General features: G+C 41.4%; 1 protein-coding gene across 50 annotated transcripts in view; it reads right to left on the bottom strand.

The window, feature by feature from the left end:
- RIMS2 (regulating synaptic membrane exocytosis 2) overlaps window positions 1–13198 on the bottom strand; it is a 919325-nt gene that overhangs the window by 338827 nt on the left and 567300 nt on the right. The gene's annotated exons all lie outside the window — the stretch shown is intronic.

The following is a 13198-nucleotide window of genomic DNA, read 5'->3' as shown; positions in this document are numbered from 1 at the left end:
ACATGGTCCCATTGTCTGTCATGTTTTGTGATAATTCAGTTCTTGAATGTAAGTGCAAGATTTTCAATAAAAGTCAGTTTTTATATCATACTACACTATGCAGATTTCCTCTGTTGCATGAGCTTGGTCGCAGAGTGGAATCTGAAAATTTAAAGGGCCATACAGTCGGGAAGTGGAAAAAAACCCATATGATCCGGAGCAGCCTTTCTCAACCAGGGTGCCCAGGCACCTGGAGATGCCTTCAGACTTCGTCAGGGGTGCCTTAGCAAACTTCCCAAAAGTTGTTTTCAGCCAGCAGGTGGATCCATCCTGTCTTTTAGTAACCAAAGCCACAGGTTTTCATTACGCACTTTTATGACCTTCTAGCCGCCAGTACCTTAACATCCAATGACATCATCAGTTGATAAGGAGAATGTTGGGTTCATGCACATCATCCTTGTTTGACCCTTCCCTGCCCCTCTCCGTCAGCACTGGGGTCACATTAGCAGAGTGAGAGAGAGAAAATGAGAGAGACACACTGGAATACTGGTCGGTACCAGTGTGCAAAGGTGTATTTGCTTTGGAAGAATAAATTACCTCTAACATTGGGTCTACTGGATGTGCGTTGAATAGTTTTTTACATTTTAAATTAGGGTGTCTTGAGATTGTGCAGAATTTTAAAGGGTGCCTTTAGATTATCCATAATTTTACAGGGTGCCTTGACTGAAAAAAGGCTGAGAAACACTGCTCTGGAGGATCAGAATCCTCTGGAGGATCAGAATATTGAGAGTATTATCACAAATTGCATCTTAGTGTGGTACAGCAGCTGCACTGCTTCAGACTACAAAACCCTTCAGAGGGTGGTGAAAACCACCAACGAATTATTGGTGTTCAGCTTTCCACCTTGGAGGACATTTACAAAAAACGCTGTGTACAAAGAGCGAGGGGCATGATTAATGATGCCTCTCACCCTAACCATGGACTGGTCATACTCCTTCCATCGGGCAAACGATACAGGTGTCTCAGAGCCCGTACAAATAGACTGAAAAATAGATTTTTCCCTGTGGCTGTTAAAGCATTGAACAGCTAATTATTAGACAATATTGCCTTACTCTATATTTTATTCACCATTGCATTACTGAATATTTCATCCATTAGGGCACTACTCATTGCACTGATTATGGTATTACTGTATATCCCATATCCCAATTTTTGTTATATTCTCATTTATTGTAAATGTGCCATTTATGCACTTCTGGCTGGATGCTAACTGCATTTCATTGGCTCTGTACATGTACTTTGCACAATGACAAAGTGGAATCTAATCTAATCTAAAAGTTATAGTACAGTGAGGTCTGTGATCTACCCCGAAATAATTTTCAGTATTCACTCTATATATTTATATACATTTATTTATGGTTCACAGCTATGGAATTGCACCATATTATTTACTAGAGAAGACACAAAAAAATTTATTTTATTTGATATTAGTTTGAATTGTGGTAACACTGTCATTTGTTTGCAGCCATCCGCTATTGATATAAGCGCTCTACATTCAGGGGAAGTTAGTTTGTGGTCATTTAGTTGGTAGTGCGGGATAACACTTAATGTACTCATTAGTATCTTCTGCCTTCATTTTGAGCAAAATAGAAAGGTATATGCAATATTCTAAAGGCTAACGTTGCATAAGAATAGATTCACACAATATGAAAATGCATAACAGAGTACATAAAAGTGTACATTACATTTACATATTTAAACATTCATGACAACTATACAGAGAACCACAGCCGCAGATTTTAGCTGGCCAAATTTGGCTGGTTCTGCAGGGACTGGCTGAATTTCAATCAGTATGTGGCTGATCCTGCTCCATGGAAATTGATCCTTTGATTGACTTCTGTAAAAGAAGTATGCTGTAAACCAATAGGATGCAGCAGCTGAACAGTGTATCCTGATAGCAGCAGGAACCGCTGTCACAATAAAATGACTCACCAGGGAGAAAAAAAGAAACGACCAATCTATGGCCAGTTTTACTTCCAGCTATTGATTGCTGTTAAAAGGACAGTGATCAACTGCCAAAGCATCTTTTTAAATGCAGAGAATTGAATTTATCCATTTGCTATATTCCTGGTGCTTTACCTGCAGTCCTGGGGCAGTTATGTGCTTACTGTGCAGCCATCAGACCCAGCAGGCAGCAGTTAGTATTTTCCTTCCACTTGCGTACTTAGTCCTAGCTGGCATGTGACATGTAAATGTATGAGAGGACTAACCCTGTGGCCTTGTGTCATGCGACCTGTGATGTAGGTTAAACATGGTGTTTCCTGCATTTATGAGTGACCAAGAAGTTTTGATAACATTCATGGATTATCATGCAAACGTTTGATCAGAAAAGGCGATATTTTTAATTATCTCCTTTATAACAATTAGCAATATTTCCCAATTTACAGCACACTTCCTGCTCAGCAATCCCAACTGATACCTCCTGTATCCCAACATGAGAGCTTATATAAAACAATAGGCTGCACAGCTGAAGCAAACCTGTGACAAATCTGATCAGTTTGAACCAAGACTGTGAATCACAAATGCAAGAGCAAAGGTATCCTTAAAGTGTTACTAAGCCCATAACTCTCTATTCACTATATCTGATCTCCCACAGTACACGGAACATGGAAATGCAATTATTTTAGTAAATATAAATGGCTAAATACCTTTTCTCATCAGCAGTATATAGCCGTCTTGTAGCTTCTATCAGTGTCCAGCTAAGCACTGGTTAAAGCTTGTAGGAGGAGTTTTCATTCTGCTCTGACTGTCCTATGAGTTTTCATATTGCTCTAGGAGGATGCAGAACCCCTGACCCTCTGTTTGTACAGTGCTGATTCGCCTTGTGCCGATGACATGCACCCTCCCAAAGAGAAAAAAACTCTCTAGCAGTACACACTAAACTGCATGTGCAGAGTGACTCCTAGAGCTGTGTACTATCAGCAGATGGATTGGGCACAATAGAAGAAGGTGAGGATCAGAGAAGACAGGATCAAACAGTCTTTTTACCCGGAGCGGAAGGTTAACCCCTTGGGTTCCACAGAGAGTATATCAAGCATGGTTTACTGCGTACACAGACTGATTTTATTGCTGTGGCTTTAGTAACACTTTAAGTGGAAACTGCATTTGAAAATGATCCGGCAATACAGGCAGCTGAAAATATACAAAATCTCCTTTGTTTACTATAAAAGTTGAGTTTGGGTCTTCCCCCATACTACCTTTCCAATTTCTCTATTGGCCAATGCATCTACAAATCAAAATGGAAAGGTAAATAGTGATAATTGAAAGGTGAGAGGGGCAGGGCTAAGTTTGACTTTTATAGGAAAGGTCAAGATCAGCTTTTTACTTCTGCTCCCTTTATCTCTGAAACTACCGATTGTTTTGACGTGGTTTCAACTGAAAGTAACCTCTACATAAATGTCAAATATGTCACTTTCTTTATGGGTGTGGAAACATTTAGCATGATAATTATTGTGGCACTTTCACATTACTACACTTTTGTAACTTTCTACTGGGTCATGTATGAGGTGTTGTTCTCCTTCTTAGCCCTGGTTCACATTGAATGCAACTTTCAAAGTTGCAGATCAGTGAGATTTGTACCTCCGATTTCACTGCGGCCTGCAACTTAATTTAACAGAAGTCAATGCAAGTCACAATGAAATCAGAAAATGGTAGTGCAGGAACTATTTTTGAAATCGCACTACTTCAAATCACACTGATTAAGACAGATCCATAAAAAATACATTTGATTCAATTTCAGGTGCGATTTGTAAATCACATGTTGCACCTGAAGTTGCACCGGTGTGAACCAGGGCTTATAGTGGGAGTTTATAGAGATTGTAGTGTGATGGCAAGGCCCAAATACGGTGTCCGTGTATGAACCAGCGGTAAATGATCGCTGCTCAGTTCTCCGGAATTCTTGGAGAACACAGTTCTGTGAATGCCTTTTATGAAGCGGTGTAGATCAGTTCTCCGAACGAAGGGAGAACGGTCTACAAACGCTGGAAAACGGCTGATTTTACTATAATCTCGCGAGATTACAGTAAAAGATCAGTTTACTAAGCAGAGGTAAATTATCTCTGCTTAGTTTGTGAACATCTATTGTGTATAAAGTATGTTGTTATTTTATGCAGTCAGTTCTATCAGCGGCCCCCAGTCAATATTACTGCGATATTTTAATATTTTAGTCGTATTGAGCGGCTTCTGCAGACTGCAGGTACAGTGTTGAATCAACCACCACCACTCTTGCATCTTCCATCTGTGATGTTGAGCAGTGGTGACTACAGTGTCAATTCTATTTGTCAGTAAAATCTCAGCTGATGTGACAATATGAGAAGAAGCATTCTAAGAAGCAATAATTTCAATTCCATCCAAGTACAGCAAGTGTTCATTCATATATTACTGTAAAAACGCTTTAGACATTTGTAAAAATTTGCTGTGAAGTGAGGAAGCTTTCAAAGAAATGAAATGAATTGTTTTTACTTTTCAATTAACCTACAAAATGCATAAAGCAAGAGAAACAAAATTAATACTTGATGAATTAATATTGGAAGCTAGATTGATGGGTTATCACAACACCACATCCCCTATACAAATAGAGAAGAAAGATTATTTATTGATGGGACCAAACAATCACTTATTATGTATTAGAACATAACATTCTGATGTTTAGGCCTCATAGCCACTGTTGTACCTAACATTACATCCATGAAGGGGTTGTGTTTTGCCCACATGGGATGCACAGGTGTTTCATGCATCCACATGTGGGAAGTTCCATTCATAACAACTGGAATGCACTGGCTGCATGGGCACAGCCGTTGCTCCAATTTGATTTGTGTGGGTCCCCGAACATAGACAAATTTCTGTTTTTCCTTCCTTTTTGTACATTTCTTTGTTATTTTTGCGCCTCCGGAAAACAACAAAACTTTTTCAATAAAATTATCTGATGAAAAAATTGCAATTGTTACATCAGATAGAATCAAACATGTAAATTGAAACTTGGTGAGGAAATCCATGCTTTATTATAACAGTTTAGTGGAAAAATAACTGTTTAAATCAATTTTACGCCATTTTCTTGGCGCCACCAAATCGAGTATTGCATTGAGATGAAGAGACACACATTCTCCCTCTATTTCGTCATGGCTTAGAAGAGCTGAATATGATGAAAGACTTAAGTCTTCTCAGCTCAAAATAAACATGAGTCCTACTCTAAAACCTGGATCCATTGGATCATGTTTACATTCTCAGACGAGGGAAAGGACCTTCTCAGATTTGACCTTCAGTAAACCACTATTATCTTGCTATCCTCCTATCAGTGAACCCCAACAGCCCTCCACCCCAAACACAGACTTTTTTTTTTCGCTCTGCCCTCCCTTCCCTTACCTCTTCTCCACCGCATTCCCACTTTGTCCACTTTGTCCTCGTGTTCCCACTATACCTACCTGCTTATCAAAATAAAGTGAAAATCCTCTGTCCTATGCATTCCCACTGCTTTGTAAGGTTCTGTTAGACATAAGTTCAGTTATATGATGGCTCTGTTGGTCTCCTTCTTGGTAGATGACTTGGTGATTGCATTCTCTGACTGGACGTCAATGCACTTTGTGCATCTATGTACTTGTTTATTTTACTTTTATAATGACCATGGTATGCCTGTATGTCGCTCTGTATATACGTGCTCTTTTTGTGTCTTATTATCCTAAGAATGCCGGACATCTTAAATAAAGAATTTGCAAAAAAAAAATTGACTGTGTATTGTAAAGCAAATCTTACACAATGGTAAGACTTGAGCACAGACACAAGACACCGTGAACACTTACTGCACCAACAAGGTCTCTCACAGGTAGCAATTTCAAGAAACACGGGTGTTTCTAGATGAGCACAAGAGATTGGGTAGCACAAGCACAAGAAGACAGGCAATGTTGGGGACCGAAAACACTGTGCTCAACCAAAAAAACTTGTGCGACAGATGAAAGACACATTATGCTGACTTCCTTTCACAATCAGAAGATATCCAGTCAGGGCCGAAACCAGGGAGGGAATATGCCCCAGGTGCCACATTGGGAGGAGCGCCATCGCTGACTGAAGTAGTGGCAGAAGCTTCATTGCTTTTGTCAGCGCAGCACTGGGAGAGAGGAGGGGAGAGCTGGGAGGAGGTTGCTGTGCAGAGTTGTCAACAGTCCCTCTTAGCTGTTTGTTCCTGAATGTTTTCAACACGAGCTCCATCCCAGGATCAGAGCGATCCTCCCTTACAGGCACAGGCTGTTACATCTGCCAGCTCCTTTCCCCTCCTTCCTCCCTCCACACCTCTGTGCTTGCAGGGCTCTGCATGAAGGACACAGCTGCTTAAACATTCACAGTGCAGGGAGGAAAAAGTATGTGAGGCCCTAGCTTAATGACTTCTCCCAGAGCTAATTGGAGCCAGGAGTGAGCCAACCTTGACTCCAATCAGTGTGATGATATTGGATGTGTTGCTGACAGCTGTCCTGCCCTTAAAAAACACACACCTGTTTTGGGTTTACTGGTTTCAAGAAGCACTGTCTGATGTGAACCATGCCTCGCAGAAAAGAGCTCTCAGAAGACCTACGATCAAGAATTGTTGACTTGCATGAAGCTGGAAAGAGTTACAAAAGTATCTCCAAAAGCCTTGATGTTCATGTGTCCACGGTAAGACAGACTGTCTACAAATGGAGAAAGTTTAGCACTGTTGCTACTCTCCCTAGGCGTGGTTGTCCTGTAAAACTGACTACAAGAGCACAGCACAGAATGCTGCATGAGGTAAAGAAGAATCCCAGAGTGACAGCTAAAGACCTACAGAAATCTCTGGCACATGCTAACATTTTTGCTGACACATCTACAATAAGGAAAACATTAAACAAGAATGGAGTACATGGGAGGACACCACGGAGAACACACAACACTATGTGTGAAGAAAAAAAGGCACAGCACACCAACATCAAAACCTCATCCCCACTGTAAAACATGGCGGAGGGAGCATCATGGTTTGGGGCTGCTTTGCTGCCTCAGGGCCTGGACGGATTGTTGTCATTGATGGGAAAATGAATTCCAGAGTTTATCAAGACATTTTGCAGGAAAACGTACGACCATCTGTCCGCCAACTGAAGCTCCGCAGAGGATGGGTGATGCAACAGGACAATGACCCAAAGCATACAAGTAATTCAACAAAACAATGGCTGCAACAGCACAGAATACGCCTCCTGGAGTGGCCCAGTCAGAGTCCTGACCTCAACCCGATTGAAATGCTGTGGCATGACCTTAAAAGAGCGATTCACACCAGACATCCCAAGAATATTACTACACTGAAACAGTTTTGTGAAGAGGAGTGGTCCAAAATTACTCCAGATCGCTGTGCAGGTCTGATCTGCAACTACAGAAAACGTTTGTTTGAGGTTATTGCTGCCAACGGAGGGTCAACCAGTTATTAAGTCCAAAGGTTCACATACATTTTCCTCCCTGCACTGTGAATGTTTACATGTTATGTGCAATTAAACCATGGCAACATCTAATGTTTGTGTAGTATTATGTTCAGCAGACTGTGTTCTTCTATTGTTTTGACTTAGATGACGTTCAGAGCACATTTTATGCCCAATTCATGCAAAACTCCACGTAATCCCAAGGGGTTCACATACTTTTTCTTGCAACTGTATATATTTATTTGGGTTTGTTAATATAGTTTATAATAGCTATAAAAATAAGTAATAGTTTCATGCAGTAGCATGCCCTGAATCCATAGTGGTTGTCCCAGGTCCCTGGTGCTGCATTCACTAACACCACAGCAGCATCTCTCCCTGCCGCTTGCCATCTGTCTCAACATTTAGACAGTAACTTTCAGAGCCAAGGAAAGCTGCCCCCAAAGTTGCCAAGTGTACCAGATCTGCCGGGACAGTTCCATTTTCTTGACCTATGTACCGGAATCCAAGCCATGGGGACAGCTGCAGTACTGTATAGCCCTGAGCAATTTCAAGAATAATTCCAGGCATGACTATATTATACAGTTACATTGTTCCATCTCAGACCAATGTAACTACCGTTTCCCCGAAAATAAGACCTAGTGCTATTTTGGGGAATTGCTAAAGTATAAGACCTACCCTGAAAATAAGACAAAGTTGTGATCAGGGCTTTTTTTCAGCCATTCCGCCACCTCCGGCACTGGCCTTGTGCACACCCATATCTACTGTCTCTGTGGGACAGGGAAGGAACAGGTATCTGCAGGTGCAATATGCAGTATGTTTAGGGATGGGGCATCTCCTCCTGCAGCCTAATGCATGGAAGCCGATGCCCCAGGGGTGATCACCGGCCAGTGTGGAAGAGGCGGAGTGGTAAGTGTGCTTGGTGCACTGTGTGGGAAGACAGGACCTGAAATGGGAGTTACTATAGAGAGGGGCCGGGTGCTGACAGCTGTGTTCTGAAAAGGTAGCTAACCATATGAGGGCAGTGGACGGGGAGGGGGGATGTGCAAAGGTGAGCTGCAGTCAGGTGTTGCAGAGGTAAATTGAGTCAGGTGAGTTGCAGACAGGGTGCATAGGTGAGCTGGGGCTGGGGGGGTGCAGAGGTGAGCTGAGCTGCAACCCACCTTTGCAACCCCCAGCCACAGCTCAGCTTTGCACCCCTTGGCCACAGTTCACCTCCACATTCCCCGTCTGCAACTCACCCCTGCACCCTGTCTGTGGCTCATATCTGCATCCTGTCTGAAACTCACCTGTCAAGTCACCCCTGCAACACCTGACTGCAGCTCTCAACTGTCATCAACCGGCCCTCTCCATAGTAACCCTCATCCACAACTGCCTGCAGCTCACCTCTGCACCCCCTGTCCACACCTGGACATTTAAAAAATAAGACTTACCCCGAAAATAAGACCTAGTGTGTTTTTTTGAGCCAAAAAAATATAAGACAGTGTCTTATTCTCGGGGAAACACGGTATGTATAAGCCATACCTGACTGATGCAGAACAAGGGACTGGGGAATCTGTCCTCAGTCCCTTTCTCTGCCTCAAAAGTGGAACGTCAGAGGTCTGTGTAGACCCCTGATATTTCACCAAAGCCACCCAACAGGGCTTCTAAAAACTGTAAAAAATACCATTGTAAAAAAAATCAATAAAAATAAAAAAACTACTGTCACTGTCCACTGCCTCACTAACACCAACCTCTGTCTTACTGACACCGTCCACTGCCATACTGACGCCATCCATACCTCTGCTCTCTTTGTGTGTGTGTGTGTAAGGGGGGGAGGGGGGGTAACTGGGTCTTTGCCCTAGGTCAGGGGTAGGCAACCTGCGGCTCTCCAGCTGTTGCAGGACTACAAGTTCCATCATGGCTCTGCAAGTCAAAGCTATAACTGTCAGTTTTGTAATGTTGCAATGCCTTATGGGAAATGTAGTTCCACAACAGCTAGAGAGCCGCAGGTTGCCTACCCCTGCCCTAGGTGAAAGAATGTCTAGCTTTGCCACTCTGTCCAGTGGCATCATCAGCTCAGACCTAGCAAAAATCAGCTGAACCCTGGTACACCCATCTACAGTCTGGACAGATGTGGCCTTCATGGCAGACTTACAACTTAACCGCCATACCTTCATCATGAAAAAAGAAATGGCGTGCAGCAAATTGGCAGCAGGTGCTCTGGACTTGATGAGTTCAATTGTGAAATATTTGGCTGTAACAGAATGCAGTTTGTTTGCCCAAGGCCAGGAGAGTGGTACAAAGGTAGGTCTCTGCAGGCAACAGGGAAGCATGGTGGAGGTTTCTTACAGGTCTGGGGCTATATTTCTGTGCATAGAATTGGGGATTTGGTCAGAATCAATGGTCTCCTCAATGCTAAAATGTACAGGCAGATACTTATCCATCATGCAATACCATCAGGCAGATGTCTGATCAGTCCAAAATTCAAGTCATAAAGAACTATCTTCTACAACCAACGTTGAGGTTGTCCAGGACTACATGAAGAGCGAGAAGCAACTGAGACAGCCTAAATCCATAAAAGAACAGCCAAGATGTTTGGAACAGCCTACCTGCCAAATTGCTTTCAAGTGTACCTAGAAGAATTGATGCTGTTTTTAATGGACCAAATTATTGACTTTATTCGTTTTTTTTCTGTTTATGCAGGTTTTTAATTGATGTTCATTGCATTAGTTTGAAAGCATCCTCAGCATTTACAGAATTTTTTCACAACTGCCTAATACTTTAGCACAGTACAAAAACAGCACACACACACACGAGTACCTGTAATCCTTTTTAACCTTGTAGGCACTTGATACATTTAGCACAGTAGTAGCAAGTGAAATGTGAACGCTCTACGTTAATGAATGACAGTGATGGACTATCTTAATTTTCAATGAGATAAGAAGACCCTTAATGAGGATATTTTTAATTTCTCAGACTCCCTAATGGATGAAGAATCTGTGTGGTGGGGATATCACCCTGCTGTTAAATAATAAAGGTGCAGCAAGTTGTTACTGTGTATATGACTATGCTGTAACTTACATTACATATACCAGATGGGTCTTCAATATATCATATTTTGTACCCTCAAGCTCAGATATTACTATTGGGAAAGGGATGATATCCGCATTAGTCAGATTATATGCCTGCCAATTCAATGCCCTTCACAGATCATGGCTAGAAAGTGAGCACAATAAGACACAATGGGACCAGTGCAGGACAGAAATCATATCCCATAGTTCACCTTAAAGGAAACCTGTCATGAGAGAACTAAGTAGGCTGCTATTAATAATCACCTCCTAAAAATATAAGCTGCATTCCTGTCGCATGGATCCTCCGACTGTAATTACTTCTAAATCGCTGACTCAGAACACAAATTTAGACATACAGTAAGTATACCTGATCTACATATGCGTTCCAGATCATGCAATTCAAAAAGTAACATAGCCAGAGGATGACCAAAAGAGACAAGCAACTAGGATTTTCCCATGAAGGTCAGCAATGGCAGTCTCTGTTTTTTTATGGTAGGATTTCCTTCAGTAGCAAACAAAAGCATAAAATAAATGTAAAGAAGCAGATGCTGTCACTGAATCTATTGGTGATCAGTATTTTAGGCAATTTTGGTAAGCATCATATCAAAAGCTTACTTTTCTCCTGTGTGCCTCCATGTTGGCTGCATATTGTCATAGTACTACAAAACTTAAATAGAATCTTCACCTTGAAAATTAACTTTCCTCCTCTATAACTCTCTCCCACTCTGCTACAAAAATATCCCTCCCCTCCCTCCCCATACTCCCTCTTCATATTGGTGAATGACACGCAGTGCCCTTGGTGGCTCCTGAGATATGTGGGAGCACTGCACATCAATCCATTAATTAAAAGGGAGGGGGGGCTAGCGGCACATCATTGGGAGGTGGTGCCTGAACATGGAAAAGATGGCAGGCCCCTGATGACGTCCCAGGAAACAATGGTAGACCAGGACCAGATGGATGCAGAGAAGTGGATCTCAGCAGGATAACACTGGATCCTCTGGGTGGTCGAACTGTGCACAACCCAGAATAGGCTAAGCAGGGAATAAAAGAATGAATAAATAGGGGAAGGGTGCAGTTCCTCTTTAACGAGTAGATGTGAAAAGTCCACTGCTTCACAATTTAATATTCCATATGAAAAAAAAACTATGGAGCCTTACCTGAACCTATGCAGGAGAAACCAAATGGTTCACCAAAATGGTGGCCCTACCAACTGCACGTATTTACAGTATCTTTCATCCCCCATCCCTCTATTCAACCACTAAAGCAATGCAGAGTTGGCCATGTGTAAGCTCCAAGTCACGACATAAGAGCTTTCTTGGAATGAGGAATCTCTTTCTACCGACATGTAAAAGCAATAGGCCAATCGCCAATCACTGGAATAGACCTAGGCCCCTATATAAAGGATATGCTCAGAAAGATTTTCAGGCTTTATAACAAAATGCTAAATGCACAATGTATGCCTAACTAGGAAGCTGTACCAGGAAAGGAGCTATACAAATAAATTTCAAACACAAATTTCCCAGCTCTCAAGCCTAATAGTCAGCAAAGTCTAATGAGTTCTTATATCTCATATTTTATTCGAAAAGGACATTATTAGGTTTCTTTTGCTGACTAACAATACTGAGTATATAGGACTTTTAGACTTATTGAATAAGACTGTGCAAAATGCAACAACCAATAGCAACACTTCTAAAATTATCCTTTGATGTTTCTGATTTGAGTATCATTCACAACCTTAACTTAAAATTAGGCCAATGGAATTTTACTTTTATCATAATTCCACTCAACACAGTTCCACTAGTGCTTTATATTATACTTACATATTGTTAATATAATAGATAAATCTATTAAAATAATCTGTCACTAAAAGGTCTACAGTGTTCCTCAACTTTTACACACAGATCTAATTCATGAGGTTAGCTACAACTATGCTCTGAATTCTTAATTCAATCCAAAGAGAAATTTGAAGAGCGGGGTTGTGATCACACTGTTTTAAAATAAAACAAAAGTGTCAGGACACCTACAGAAAAAAAAGACAATGAACCTTGTAAACCCTGGAAATCTCTGTTCTAGAACCAACCAGTACATTATGGGGTTGATTTAACAAAGTTTCACGTTGCAAAAAATAGCCAATCAGATGCAAGGAAAATATAAAAAAGGAGTGTCACTTTATTCATTAAAGCAGAACTTAACCCATAACAACTTGTTAAAAAGAATAGCAAGGAGCACACATTCCACATTATTAATTGTGCTACCAAAATTAGTGTATGCTGTAAATGTGTGTGCCATTTTGCTGAAGCCCAGAACCCCAAGCAGCGTTAAATCTTTAGGCTGTTAGCAGATTGGCCTCTAGTGGCTCTGTTTTTCAGCATAATGCCAAAAATGGAGATCAACTGATCATGTACAGAGCAGGGTGAGACAGTGTATTACTGGGATTTAAACAACACATGCACTTATTTTTAATGTTTTACATATAAAGCTATACCCGCAAAAGGGGGCAACCTAAAGTGATCTAGCAGGACTTTTTTTTTTATTAAAGCTCCACGTTTAAGCTTTGGGGGGGAATTCCCTGGAAAAGTGCAACTTCCCTTGTAAAGTGAACAGCATATCTGCATTCATTAAATCAACCTCTGTATTTATGAACTCAACATTTTGCACTCAGTACACATTTTCAGCAGTGGATGAAACGGTCTTTTAGTG

This window comes from Staurois parvus, unplaced genomic scaffold (assembly GCF_062004578.1).
Source record: "Staurois parvus isolate SC_StPar_1 unplaced genomic scaffold, SC_StPar_1.0 ptg001062l, whole genome shotgun sequence".
Taxonomy (NCBI): Eukaryota; Metazoa; Chordata; class Amphibia; order Anura; family Ranidae; genus Staurois; species Staurois parvus.
The sequence above is the reverse complement of the archived record's forward strand: the minus strand, read 5'-3'. Positions and strand labels throughout refer to the sequence as shown.